The sequence below is a fragment of the Palaemon carinicauda genome, chromosome 1 (assembly GCF_036898095.1).
Source record: "Palaemon carinicauda isolate YSFRI2023 chromosome 1, ASM3689809v2, whole genome shotgun sequence".
NCBI lineage: Eukaryota > Metazoa > Arthropoda > Malacostraca > Decapoda > Palaemonidae > Palaemon > Palaemon carinicauda.
The window spans coordinates 62,610,852-62,628,483 of record NC_090725.1 but is presented as its reverse complement, the minus strand read 5'-3'; positions in this window follow the sequence as shown (position 1 = coordinate 62,628,483).

Below are 17,632 nucleotides of genomic sequence, written 5' to 3'. Positions count from 1 at the left end.
ACATTTAGACGTGTTTTTCATATTCAAATAAGCCATATATATATATATATATATATATATATATATATATATATATATATATATATATATATATATATATATATATATATATATATATATATATATATATATATATATATATATATATATATATATATCTATATATATATATATATATATATATATATATATATATATATATATATATATATATATATATATATATATATATATATTTTAGTTTTTTTTTAATTTGATACATTAATGTCTGGATTCTCTTAACGACCTCGGGATCAGAGCCCCAGGCGAAATCACACAAAGACAAGAGCTTGGGTCCGGCCGGGAATCGAACCCTGGTCGGCAAGCTTGTATAGACAGTGACTAAGCCACTTGGCCACGAAGAAAGATAAAAGTCAATGACAATTCTTCTGTACTTTTACCTGTCGAATTCCGGTATTTTGTACCTAGAATTGAAATCAACCCATCTTCACCATCGTAGCTAATTGGTAGTTTGTTACTTGGCATTCAATTAATGATAAATTTTGCACATTTAGACGTGTTTTTCATATTCAAATAAGCCATATATATATATATATATATATATATATATATATATATATATATATATATATATTTTTTTTTTTTTGATACATTAATGTCTGGATTCTCTTAACGACCTCGGGATCAGAGCCCAAGGCGAAATCACACTAAGACAAGAGCTTGGGTCCGGCCGGGAATCGAACCCTGGTCGGCAAGCTTGTATAGACAGTGACTAAGCCACTTGGCCACGAAGAAAGATAAAAGTCAATGACAATTCTTCTGTACTTTTACCTGTCGAATTCAGGTATTTTGTATTTAGAATTAAAATCAACCCATCTTCACCATCGTAGCTAATTGGTAGTTTGTTACTTGGCATTCAATTAATGATAAATTTTGCACATTTAGACGTGTTTTTCATATTCAAATAAGCCATATATATATATATATATATATATATATATATATATATATATATATATATATATATATATATATATATATATATATATATATATATATATATATATATATTTTATACATTGATGTCTGGATTCTCTTAACAACCTCGGGATCAGAGCCCCAGGCAAAATCACACAAAGACTAGAGCTTAGGTCCGGCTGGGAATCGAACCCAGGTCGGCAAGCTTGTATAGACAGTGACTAAGCCACTTGGCCACGAAGAAAGATAAAAGTCAATGACAATTCTTCTGTACTTTTACCTGTCGAATTCAGGTATTTTGTATTTAGAATTAAAATCAACCCATCTTCACCATCGTAGCTAATTGGTAGTTTGTTACTTGGCATTCAATTAATGATAAATTTTGCACATTTAGACATGTTTTTCATATTCAAATAAGCCATATATATATATATTTTATTTATTTTTTTTTTGATACATTAATATCTGGATTCTCTTAACAACCTCGGGATCATAGCCCAAGGCGAAATCACACAAAGACAAGAGCTTGGGTCCGGCCGGGAATCGAACCCTGGTCGGAAAGCTTGTATAGACAGTGACTAAGCCACTTGGCCACGAAGAAAGATAAAAATTATTGACAATTCTTCTGTACTTATACCTGTCGAATTCAGGTATTTTGTACTTAGAATTGAAATCAACCCATCTTCACCATCGTAGCTAATTGGTAGTTTGTTACTTGGCATTCAATTAATGATAAATTTTGCACATTTAGACGTGTTTTTCATATTCAAATAAGCCATATATATATATATATATATATATATATATATATATATATATATATATATATATATATATATATATATATATATATATATATATATAAATATATATAATTTTCTTTTTTGATACATTAATGTTTGGATTCTCTTAACGACCTCGGGATCGGAGCCCCAGGCGAAATCACACAAAGACAAGAGCTTGGGTCCGGCCGGGAATCGAACCCTAGTCGGCAATCTTGTATAGACAGTGACTAAGCCACTTGGCCACGAAGAAAGATAAAAGTCAATGACAATTCTTCTGTACTTATACCTGTCGAATTCAGGTATTTTGTACCTAGAATTGAAATCAACCCATCTTCACCATCGTAGCTAATTAGTAGTTTGTTACTTGGCATTCAATTAATGATAAATTTTACACATTTAGACGTGTTTTCATATTCAAATAAGCATATATATATATATATATATATATATATATATATATATATATATATATATATATATATATATATATATATATATATTTTTTTGATACATTAATGTCTGGATTCTCTTAACGACCTCGGGATCAGAGCCCCAGGCGAAATCACACAAAGACAAGAGCTTGGGTCCGGCCGGGAATCGAACCCTGGTCGGCAAGCTTGTATAGACAGTGACTAGGCCACTTGGCCACGAAGAAAGATAAAAGTCAATGACAATTCTTCTGTACTTATACCTGTCGAATTCAGGTATTTTGTACATAGAATTGAAATCAACCCATCTTCACCATCGTAGCTAATTAGTAGTTTGTTACTTGGCATTCAATTAATAATAAATTTTGCACATTTAGACGTGTTTTTCATATTCAAATAAGCCATATATATATATATATATATATATATATATATATATATATATATATATATATATATATATATATATATATATATATATATATATATATATATATATATATATATATTTTAGTTTTTTTTTTAATTTGATACATTAATGTCTGGATTCTCTTAACGACCTCGGGATCAGAGCCCCAGGCGAAATCACACAAAGACAAGAGCTTGGGTCCGGCCGGGAATCGAACCCTGGTCGGCATGCTTGTATAGACAGTGACTAAGCCACTTGGCCACGAAGAAATATAAAAGTCAATGATAATTCTTCTGTACTTTTACCTGTCGAATTCCGGTATTTTGTACCTAGAATTGAAATCAACCCATCTTCACCATCGTAGCTAATTGGTAGTTTGTTACTTGGCATTCAATTAATGATAAATTTTGCACATTTAGACGTGTTTTTCATATTCAAATAAGCCATATATATATATATTTTTTTTTTGATACATTAATGTCTGGATTCTCTTAACGACCTCGGGATCAGAGCCCCAGGCGAAATCACACAAAGACAAGAGCTTGGGTCCGGCCGGGAATCGAACCCTGGTCGGCAAGCTTGTATAGACAGTGACTAAGCCACTTGGCCACGAAGAAAGATAAAAATTAATGACAATTCTTCTGTACTTATACCTGTCAAATTCAGGTATTTTGTACTTAGAATTGAAATCAACCCATCTTCACCATCGTAGCTAATTGGTAGTTTGTTACTTGGCATTCAATTAATGATAAATTTTGCACATTTAGACGTGTTTTTCATATTCAAATAAGCCATATATATATATATATATATATATATATATATATATATATATATATATATATATATATATATATATATATATTTTTTTTTTTTTTTTTTTGATACATTAATGTTTGGATTCTCTCAACGACCTCGGGATCAGAGCCCCAGGCGAAATCACACAAAGAAAAGAGCTTGTGTACGGACGGGAATCGAACCCTGGTCGGCAAGCTTGTATAGACAGTGACTAAGCCAATTGGCCACGAAGAAAGATAAAAGTCAATGACAATTCTTCTGTACTTATACCTGTCGAATTCAGGTATTTTTTTACCTAGAATTGAAATCAACCCATCTTCACCATCGTAGCTAATTTCTAGTTTGTTACTTGGCATTCAATTAATGATAAATTTTGCACATTTAAACGTGTTTTTCATATTCAAATAAGCATATATATATATATATATATATATATATATATATATATATATATATATATATATATATATATATATATATATATATATTTTGATACATTAATGTCTGGATTCTCTTAACGACCTTGGGATCAGAGCCCCAGGCGAAATCACACAAAGACAAGAGCTTGGGTCCGGCCGGGATTCGAACCCTGGTCGGCAAGCTTGTATAGACAGTGACTAAGCCACTTGGCCACGAAGAAAGATAAAATTCAATGACAATTCTTTTGTACTTATACTTGTCGAATTCAGGTATTTTGTACTTAGAATTGAAATCAACCCATCTTCACCATCGTAGCTAATTGGTAGTTTGTTACTTGGCATTCAATTAATGATAAATTTTGCACATTTAGACGTGTTTTTCATATTCAAATAAGCCATACATATATATATATATATATTTTTTTTTTTTATACATTAATGTCTGGATTCTCTTAACGACCTCGGGATCAGAGCCCCAGGCCAAATCACACAAAGACAAGAGCTTGGGTCCGGCCGGGAATCGAACCCTGGTCGGCAAGCTTGTATAGACAGTGACTAAGCCACTTGGCCACGAATAAAGATAAAAGTCAATGACAATTCTTCTGTACTTTTACCTGTCGAATTCAGGTATTTTGTATTTAGAATTAAAATCAACCCATCTTCACCATCGTAGCTAATTGGTAGTTTGTTACTTGGCATTCAATTAATGATAAATTTTGCACATTTAGACATGTTTTTCATATTCAAATAAGCCATATATATATATTTTATTTATTTTTTTTTTGATACATTAATTTCTGGATTCTCTTAACGACCTCGCTATCAGAGCCCAAGGCGAAATCACACAAAGACAAGAGCTTGGGTCCGGCCGGGAATCGAACCCTGGTCGGCAAGCTTGTATAGACAGTGACTAAGCCACTTGGCCACGAAGAAAGATAAAAATTATTGACAATTCTTCTGTACTTATACCTGTCGAATTCAGGTATTTTGTACTTAGAATTGAAATCAACCCATCTTCACCATCGTAGCTAATTGGTAGTTTGTTACTTGGCATTCAATTAATGATAAATTTTGCACATTTAGACGTGTTTTTCATATTCAAATAAGCCATATATATATATATATATATATATATATATATATATATATATATATATATATATATATATATATATATATATATATTTTATACATTGATGTCTGGATTCTCTTAACAACCTTGGGATCAGAGCCCCAGGCAAAATCACACAAAGACAAGAGCTTAGGTCCGGCCGGGAATCGAACCCAGGTCGGCAAGCTTGTATAGACAGTGACTAAGCCACTTGGCCACGAAGAAAGATAAAAGTCAATGACAATTCTTCTGTACTTTTACCTGTCGAATTCAGGTATTTTGTATTTAGAATTAAAATCAACCCATCTTCACCATCGTAGCTAATTGGTAGTTTGTTACTTGGCATTCAATTAATGATAAATTTTGCACATTTAGACATGTTTTTCATATTCAAATAAGCCATATATATATATATTTTATTTATTTTTTTTTTGATACATTAATATCTGGATTCTCTTAACGACCTCGGGATCAGAGCCCAAGGCGAAATCACACAAAGACAAGAGCTTGGGTCCGGCCGAGAATCGAACCCTGGTCGGCAAGCTTGTATAGACAGTGACTAAGCCACTTGGCCACGAAGAGAGATAAAAATTATTGACAATTCTTCTGTACTTATACCTGTCGAATTCAGGTATTTTGTACTTAGAATTGAAATCAACCCATCTTCACAATCGTAGCTAATTGGTAGTTTGTTACTTGGCATTCAATTAATGATAAATTTTGCACATTTAGACGTGTTTTTCATATTCAAATAAGCCATATATATATATATATATATATATATATATATATATATATATATATATATATATATATATATATATATATATATATATATATATATATATATATATATATATATATATATATATATATATGTATATATATATATATATATATATATATTCTTTTTTGATACATTAATGTTTGGATTCTCTTAACGACCTCGGGATCGGAGCCCCAGGGGAAATCACACAAAGACAAGAGCTTGGGTCCGGCCGGGAATCGAACCCTGGTCGGCAATCTTGTATAGACAGTGACTAAGCCACTTGGCCACGAAGAAAGATAAAAGTCAATGACAATTCTTCTGTACTTATACCTGTCGAATTCAGGTATTTTGTAACTAGAATTGAAATCAACCCATCTTCACCATCGTAGCTACTTAGTAGTTTGTTACTTGGCATTCAATTAATGATAAATTTTACATATTTAGACGTGTTTTTCATATTCAAATAAGCATATATATATATATATATATATATATATATATATATATATATATATATATATATATATATATATATATATATATATATATATATATATATATATATATATATATATATATATATATATATATTTATATATATATATATATATATATATATATATATATATATATATATATATATATATATATATATATATATATATATATATATTTTTTTTTGATACATTAATGTCTGGATTCTCTTAACGACCTCGGGATCAGAGCCCCAGGCGAAATCACACAAAGACAAGAGCTTGGGTCCGGCAGGGAATCGAACCCTGGTCGGCAAGCTTGTATAGACAGTGACTAGGCCACTTGGCCACGAAGAAAGATAAAAGTCAATGACAATTCTTCTGTACTTATACCTGTCGAATTCAGGTATTTTGTACATAGAATTGAAATCAACCCATCTTCACCATCGTAGCTAATTAGTAGTTTGTTACTTGGCATTCAATTAATAATAAATTTTGCACATTTAGACGTGTTTTTCATATTCAAATAAGCCATATATATATATATATATATATATATATATATATATATATATATATATATATATATATATATATATATATATATATATATATATATATATATATATATATATATATATATATATATATATATATATATATATATATATATTTTAGTTTTTTTTTTAATTTGATACATTAATGTCTGGATTCTCTTAACGACCTCGGGATCAGAGCCCCAGGCGAAATCACACAAAGACAAGAGCTTGGGTCCGGCCGGGAATCGAACCCTTGTCGGCAAGCTTGTATAGACAGTGACTAAGCCACTTGGCCACGAAGAAAGATAAAAGTCAATGACAATTCTTCTGTACTTTTACCTGTCGAATTCCGGTATTTTGTACCTAGAATTGAAATCAACCCATCTTCACCATCGTAGCTAATTGGTAGTTTGTTACTTGGCATTCAATTAATGATAAATTTTGCACATTTAGACGTGTTTTTCATATTCAAATAAGCCATATATATATATATATATATATATATATATATATATATATATATATATATATATATATATATATATATATATATATATATATATATATATATATATATATATATATATATATATATTTTTTGATACATTAATGTCTGGATTCTCTTAACGACCTCGGGATCAGAGCCCAAGGCGAAATCACACAAAGACAAGAGCTTGGGTCCGGCCGGGAATCGATCCCTGGTCGGCAAGCTTGTATAGACAGTGACTAAGCCACTTGGCCACGAAGAAAGATAAAAGTCAATGACAATTCTTCTGTACTTTTACCTGTCGAATTCAGGTATTTTGTATTTAGAATTAAAATCAACGAATCTTCACCATCGTAGCTAATTGGTAGTTTGTTACTTGGCATTCAATTAATGATAAATTTTGCACATTTAGACGTGTTTTTCATATTCAAATAAGCCATATATATATATATATATATATATATATATATATATATATATATATATATATATATATATATATATATATATATATATATATATATATATATATATATAAATATATATATATATATATATATATATATATTTTATACATTGATGTCTGGATTCTCTTAACAACCTCGGGATCAGAGCCCCAGGCAAAATCACACAAAGACTAGAGCTTAGGTCCGGCTGGGAATCGAACCCAGGTCGGCAAGCTTGTATAGACAGTGACTAAGCCACTTGGCCACGAAGAAAGATAAAAGTCAATGACAATTCTTCTGTACTTTTACCTGTCGAATTCAGGTATTTTGTACTTAGAATTGAAATCAACCCATCTTCACCATCGTAGCTAATTGGTAGTTTGTTACTTGGCATTCAATTAATGATAAATTTTGCACATTTAGACATGTTTTTCATATTCAAATAAGCCATATATATATATATTTTATTTATTTTTTTTTTGATACATTAATATCTGGATTCTCTTAACGACCTTTGGATCATAGCCCAAGGCGAAATCACACAAAGACAAGAGCTTGGGTCCGGCCGGGAATCGAACCCTGGTCGGCAAGCTTGTATAGACAGTGACTAAGCCACTTGGCCACAAAGAAAGATAAAAATTATTAACAATTTTTCTGTACTTATACCTGTCGAATTCAGGTATTTTGTACTTAGAATTGAAATCAACCCATCTTCACCATCGTAGCTAATTGGTAATTTGTTACTTGGCATTCAATTGATGATAAATTTTGCACATTTAGACGTGTTTTTCATATTCAAATAAGCCATATATATATATATATATATATATATATATATATATATATATATATATATATATATATATATATATATATATTCTTTTTTGATACATTAATGTTTGGATTCTCTTAACGACCTCGGGATCGGAGCCGCAGGCGAAATCACACAAAGACAAGAGCTTGGGTCCGGCCGGTAATCGAACCCTGGTCGGCAATCTTGTATAGACAGTGACTAAGGAACTTGGCCACGAAGAAAGATAAAAGTCAATGACAATTCTTCTGTACTTATACCTGTCGAATTCAGGTATTTTGTACCTAGAATTGAAATCAACCCATCTTCACCATCGTAGCTAATTAGTAGTTTGTTACTTGGCATTCAATTAATGATAAATTTTACACATTTAGACGTGTTTTTCTTATTCAAATAAGCATATATATATATATATATATATATATATATATATATATATATATATATATATATATATATATATATATTTTTTTTTTTGATACATTAATGTCTGGATTCTCTTAACGACCTCGGGATCAGAGCCCCAGGCGAAATCAAACAAAGACAAGAGCTTGGGTCCGTCCGGGAATCGAACCCTGGTCGGCAAGCTTGTATAGACAGTGACTAGGCCACTTGGCCACGAAGAAAGATAAAAGTCAATGACAATTCTTCTGTACTTATACCTGTCGAATTCAGGTATTTTGTACATAGAATTGAAATCAACCCATCTTCACCATCGTAGCTAATTAGTAGTTTGTTACTTGGCATTCAATTAATAATAAATTTTGCACATTTAGACGTGTTTTTCATATTCAAATAAGCCATATATATATATATATATATATATATATATATATATATATATATATATATATATATATATATATATATATATATATATATATATATATATATATATATATATATATATATATATATATATATATATATATATATATTTTAGTTTTTTTTTTAATTTGATACATTAATGTCTGGATTCACTTAACGACCTCGGGATCAGAGCCCCAGGCGAAATCACACAAAGACAAGAGCTTGGGTCCGGCCGGGAATCGAACCCTGGTCGGCATGCTTGTATAGACAGTGACTAAGCCACTTGGCCACGAAGAAAGATAAAAGTCAATGACAATTCTTCTGTACTTTTACCTGTCGAATTCCGGTATTTTGTACCTAGAATTGAAATCAACCCATCTTCACCATCGTAGCTAATTGGTAGTTTGTTACTTGGTATTCAATTAATGATAAATTTTGCACATTTAGACGTGTTTTTCATATTCAAATAAGCCATATATATATATTTTTTTTTTTTTGATACATTAATGTCTGGATTCTCTTAACGACCTCGGGATCAGAGCCCCAGGCGAAATCACACAAAGACAAGAGCTTGGGTCCGGCCGGGAATCGAACCCTGGTCGGCAAGCTTGTATAGACAGTGACTAAGCCACTTGGCCACGAAGAAAGATAAAAATTAATGACAATTCTTCTGTACTTATACCTGTCAAATTCAGGTATTTTGTACTTAGAATTGAAATCAACCCATCTTCACTATCGTAGCTAATTAGTAGTTTGTTACTTGGCATTCAATTAATGATAAATTTTGCACATTTAGACGTGTTTTTCATATTCAAATAAGCCATATATATATATATATATATATATATATATATATATATATATATATATATATATATATATATATATATATATATATATATATATATATATATATATATATATTTGATACATTAATGTTTGGATTCTCTTAACGACCTCGGGATCAGAGCCCCATGCGAAAACACACAAAGAAAAGAGCTTGGGTACGGACGGGAATCGAACCCTGGTCGGCAAGCTTGTATAGACAGTGACTAAGCCAATTGGCCACGAAGAAAGATAAAAGTCAATGACAATTCTTCTGTACTTATACCTGTCGAATTCAGGTATTTTGTACCTAGAATTGAAATCAACCCATCTTCACCATCGTAGCTAATTTTTAGTTTGTTACTTGGCATTCAATTAATGATAAATTTTGCACATTTAAACGTGTTTTTCATATTCAAATAAGCATATATATATATATATATATATATATATATATATATATATATATATATATATATATATATATATATATATATATTTTGATACATTAATGTCTGGATTCTCTTAACGACCTTGGGATCAGAGCCCCAGGCAAAATCACACAAAGACAAGAGCTTGGATCCAGCCGGGAATCGAACCCTGGTCGGCAAGCTTGTATAGGCAGTGACTAAGCCACTTGGCCACGAAGAAAGATAAAATTCAATGACAATTCTTTTGTACTTATACTTGTCGAATTCAGGTATTTTGTACTTAGAATTGAAATCAACCCATCTTCACCATCGTAGCTAATTGGTAGTTTGTTACTTGGCATTCAATTAATGATAAATTTTGCACATTTAGACGTGTTTTTCATATTCAAATAAGCCATACATATATATATATATATATATTTTTTTATACATTAATGTCTGGATTCTCTTAACGACCTCGGGATCAGAGCCCCAGGCCAAATCACACAAAGACAAGAGCTTGGGTCCGGCCGGGAATCGAACCCTGGTCGGCAAGCTTGTATAGACAGTGACTAAGCCACTTGGCCACGAATAAAGATAAAAGTCAATGACAATTCTTCTGTACTTATACCTGTCGAATTCAGGTATTTTGTACTTAGAAATGAAATCAACCCATCTTCACCATCGTAGCTAATTGGTAGTTTGTTACTTGGTATTCAATTAATGATAAATTTTGCACATTTAGACGTGTTTTTCATATTCAAATAAGCCATATATATATATATATATATATATATATATATATATATATATATATATATATATATATATATATATATATATATTTTTTTTTTTTTTTGATACATCAATGTCTGGATTCTCTTAACGACCTCGGGATCAGAGCCCCAGGTGAAATCACACAAAGACAAGAGCTTGGGTCCGGCCGGGAATCGAACCCTGGTCGGCAAGCTTGTATAGACAGTGACTAAGCCACTTGGCCACTAAGAAAGATAAAAGTCAATGACAATTCTTCTGTACTTTTACCTGTCGAATTCAGGTATTTTGTACTTAGAATTGAAATCAACCCATCTTCACCATCGTAGCTAATTGGTAGTTTGTTACTTGGCATTCAATTAATGATAAATTTTGCACATTTAGACGTGTTTTTCATATTCAAATAAGCCATATATATATATATATATATATATATATATATATATATATATATATATATATATATATATATATATATATATATATATATATATATATATATATATATATGTATATGTATATATATATATATATATATATATATATATATATATATATATATATATATATATATATATATATATTTTTTTTTTTTTTTTTTTTTTTGATACATTAATGTCTGGATTCTCTTAACGACCTCGGGATCAGAGCCCCAGGCGAAATCACACAAAGACAAGAGCTTGGGTCCGGCCAGGAATCGAACCCTGGTCGACAAGCTTGTATAGACAGTGACTAAGCCACTTGGCCACGAAGAAAGATAAAAATCAATGACAATTCTTCTGTACATATATCTGTCGAATTCAGGTATTTTGTACTTAGAATTAAAATCAACCCATCTTCATCATCGTAGCTAATTGGTAGTTTGTTACTTGGCATTCAATTAATGATAAATTTTGCACATTTAGACGTGTTTTTCATATTCAAATAAGCCATATATATATATATATATATATATATATATATATATATATATATATATATATATATATATATATATATATATATATATATATATATATATATATATATATATATATATATATATATATATATATATAAATATATATATATATATATATATATATATATATATATATATATATATATATATATATATATATATATATATATATTTTGATACATTAATGTTTGGATTCTCTTAATGACCTCGGGATCAGAACCCCAGGTGAAATCACACTAAGACAAGAGCTTGGGTCCGGCCGGGAATCGAACCCTGGTCGGTAAGCTTGTATAGACAGTGACTAAGCCACTTGGCCACGAAGAAAGATAAAAGTCAATGACAATTCTTCTGTACTTATACCTGTCGAATTCAGGTATTTTGTACCTAGAATTGAAAACAACCCATCTTCACCATCGTAGCTAATTGGTAGTTTGTTACTTGGCATTCAATCAATGATAAATTTTGCACATTTACACGTGTTTTTCATATTCAAATAAGCCATATATATATATATATATATATATATATATATATATATATATATATATATATATATATATATATATATATATATATATATAATATATATATATATATATATATATATATATATATATATATATATATATATATATATATATATTTTTTTTTTTTTTTTTTTTTTTTGATACATTAATGTCTGGATTCTCTTAACGACCTCGGGATCCGAGCCCCAGGCGAAATCACACAGAGACAAAAGCTTGGGTCCGGCCGGGAATCGAACCCTGGTCGGCAAGCTTGTATAGACAGTGACTAAGCCACTTGGCCACGAAGAAAGATAAAAGTCAATGACAATTCTTCTGTACTTATACCTGTCGAATACAGGTATTTTGTACTTAGAATTGAAATCAACACATCTTCACCATCGTAGCTAATTGGTAGTTTGTTACTTGGCATTCAATTAATGATAAATTTTGCACATTTAGACGTGTTTTTCATATTCAAATAAGCCATATATATATATATATATATATATATATATATATATATATATATATATATATATATATATATATATATATTTTTTTTTTTTGATACATTAATGTCTGGATTCTCTTAACGACCTCGGGATCAGAGCCCCAGGCGAAATCACACAAAGACAAGAGCTTGGGTCCGGCCGGGAATCGAACCCTGGTCGGCAAGCTTGTATAGACAGAGACTAAGCCACTTGGCCACGAAGAAAGATAAAAGTCAATGACAATTCTTCTGTACTTATACCTGTCGAATTCAGGTATTTTGTACTTAGAATTGAAATCAACCCATCTTCACCATCGTAGCTAATTGGTAGTTTGTTACTTGGCATTCAATTAATGATACATTTTGCACATTTAGACGTGTTTTTCATATTCAAATAAGCCATATATATATATATATATATATATATATATATATATATATATATATATATATATATATATATATATATATATATATATATACATATACAGTATATATATATTTTTTTTTTTTTTTTTTGATACATTGATGTCTGGATTCTCTTAACGACCTCGGGATCAGAGCCCCAGGCAAAATCACACAAAGACAAGAGCTTGGGTCCGGCCGGGAATCGAACCCTGGTCGGCAAGCTTGTATAGACAGTGACTAAGCCACTTGGCCACGAAGAAAGATAAAAGTCAATGACAATTCTTCTGTACTTTTACCTGTCGAATTCAGGTATTTTGTATTTAGAATTGAAATCAACCCATCTTCACCATCGTAGCTAATTGGTAGTTTGTTACTTGGCATTCAATTAATGATAAATTTTGCACATTTAGACATGTTTTTCATATTCAAATAAGCCATATATATATATATATATATATATATATATATATATATATATATATATATATATATATATATATATATATATATATATATATATATATATATTTTCTTTTTTTTTTTGATACATTAATATTTGGATTCTCTTAACGACCTCGGGATCAGAGCCCCAGGTGAAATCACACAAACACAAGAGCTTGGGTCCGGCCGGGAATCGAACCCTGGTCGGCAATCTTGTATAGACAGTGATTAAGCCACTTGGCCACAAAGAAAGATAATAGTCAATGACAATTCTTCTGTACTTATACCTGTCGAATTCAGGTATTTTGTACCTTGAATTGAAATCAACCCATCTTCACCATCGTAGCTAATTAGTAGTTTGTTACTTGGCATTCAATTAATGATAAATTTTACACATTTAGATGTGTTTTTCATATTCAAATAAGCATATATATATATATATATATATATATATATATATATATATATATATATATATATATATATATATATATATATATATATATATATATATATATACATACAGTATATATATATATATTTTTTTTTTTTTTTTTGATACATTAATGTCTGGATTCTCTTAACGACCTCAGGATCAGAGCCCCAAGCAAAATCACACAAAGACAAGAGCTTGGGTCCGGCCGGGAATCGAACCCTGGTCGGCAAGCTTGTATAGACAGTGACTAAGCCACTTAGCCACGAAGAAAGATAAAAGTCAATGACAATTCTTCTGTACTTATACCTGTCGAATTCAGGTATTTTGTACTTAGAATTGAAATCAACCCATCTTCACCATCGTAGCTAATTGGTAGTTTGTTACTTGGCATTCAATTAATGATAAATTTTGCACATTTAGACATGTTTTTCATATTCAAATAAGCCATATATATATATATATATATATATATATATATATATATATATATATATATATATATATATATATATATATATATATATATATATATTTTTTTTTTTTTGATACATTAATGTCTGTATTCTCTTAACGACCTCGGGATCAGAGCCCCAGTCGAAATCACAAAAAGACAAGAGCTTAGGTCCGGCTGGGAATCGAACCCTGGTCGGCAAGCTTGTATAGACAGTGACTAAGCCACTTGGCCACGAAGAAAGATAAAAGTCAATGACAATTCTTCTGTACTTTTACCTGTCGAATTCAGGTATTTTGTACCTAGAATTGAAATCAACCCATCTTCACCATCGTAGCTAATTGGTAATTTGTTACTTGGCATTCAAATAATGATAAATTTTGCACATTTAGACGTGTTTTTCATATTCAAATAAGCCATATATATATATATATATATATATATATATATATATATATATATATATATATATATATATATATATATATATATATATATATATATATATATATATATATATATATATATATATATATATATATATATATATATATATGCATATATATATATATATATATATATATATATATATATATATATATATATATATATATATATATATATATATATATATATATATATTTTTTTTTTTGATACATTAATGTCTGGATTCTCTTAACGACCTCGGGATCAGAGCCCCAGGCGAAATCACACAAAGACAAGAGCTTGGGTCAGGCCGGGAATCGAACCCTGGTCGGCAAGCTTGTATAGACAGTGACTAAGCCACTTGGCCACGAAGAAAGATAAAAATTAATGACAATTCTTCTGTACTTATACCTGTCGAATCCAGGTATTTTGTACTTAGAATTGAAATCAACCCATCTTCACCATCGTAGCTAATTGGTAGTTTGGTACTTGGCATTCAATTAATAATAAATTTTGCACATTTAGACGTGTTTTTCATATTCAAATAAGCCATATATATATATATATATATATATATATATATATATATATATATATATATATATATATATATATATATATATATATTTTTTTTTTTTTTTTTTTTTTTTTTTGGATACATTAATTTTTGGATTCTCTTAACGACTTCGGGATCAGAGCCCCAGGCGAAATCACACAAAGACAAGAGCTTGGGTCCGGCCGGGAATCGAACCCTGGTCGGCAAGCTTGTATAGACAGTGACTAAGCCACTTGGCCACGAAGAAAGATAAAATTCAATGACAATTCTTTTGTACTTTTACTTGTCGAATTCAGGTATTTTGTACTTAGAATTGAAATCAACCCATCTTCACCATCGTAGCTAATTGGTAGTTTGTTACTTGGCATTCAATTAATGATAAATTTTGCACATTTAGACGTGTTTTTCATATTCAAATAAGCCATACATATATATATATATATTTTTTTTATACATTAATGTCTGGATTCTCTTAACGACCTCGGGATCAGAGCCCCAGTCCAAATCACACAAAGACAAGAGCTTGGGTCCGGCCGGGAATCGAACCCTGGTCGGCAAGCTTGTATAGACAGTGACTAAGCCACTTGGCCACGAATAAAGATAAAAGTCAATGACAATTTTTCTGTACTTATACCTGTCGAATTCAGGTATTTTGTACTTAGAAATGAAATCAACCCATCTTCACCATCGTAGCTAATTGGTAGTTTGTTACTTGGTATTCAATTAATGATAAATTTTGCACATTTAGACGTGTTTTTCATATTCAAATAAGCCATATATATATATATATATATATATATATATATATATATATATATATATATATATATATATATATATATATATATATTTTTTGATACATCAATGTCTGGATTCTCTTAACGACCTCGGGATCAGAGCCCCAGGTGAAATCACACAAAGACAAGAGCTTGGGTCCGGCCGGGAATCGAACCCTGGTCGGCAAGCTTGTATAGACAGTGACTAAGCCACTTGGCCACGAAGAAAGATAAAAGTCAATGACAATTCTTCTGTACTTTTACCTGTCGAATTCAGGTATTTTGTACTTAGAATTGAAATCAACCCACCTTCACCATCGTAGCTAATTGGTAGTTTGTTACTTGGCATTCAATTAATGATAAATTTTGCACATTTAGACGTGTTTTTCATATTCAAATAAGCCATATATATATATATATATATATATATATATATATATATATATATATATATATATATATATATATATATATATATATATATATATATATATATATATATATATATATGTATATGTATATATATATATATATATATATATATATATATATATATATATATATATATATATATATATATATATATATATATATATATATATATATATATATATATATATATATATTTTTTTTTTTTGATACATTAATGTCTGGATTCTCTTAACGACCTCGGGATCAGAGCCCCAGGCGAAATCACACAAAGACAAGAGCTTGGGTCCGGCCAGGAATCGAACCCTGGTCGACAAGCTTGTATAGACAGTGACTAAGCCACTTGGCCACGAAGAAAGATAAAAATCAATGACAATTCTTCTGTACATATATCTGTCGAATTCAGGTATTTTGTACTTAGAATTGAAATCAACCCATTTTCATCATCGTAGCTAATTGGTAGTTTGTTACTTGGCATTC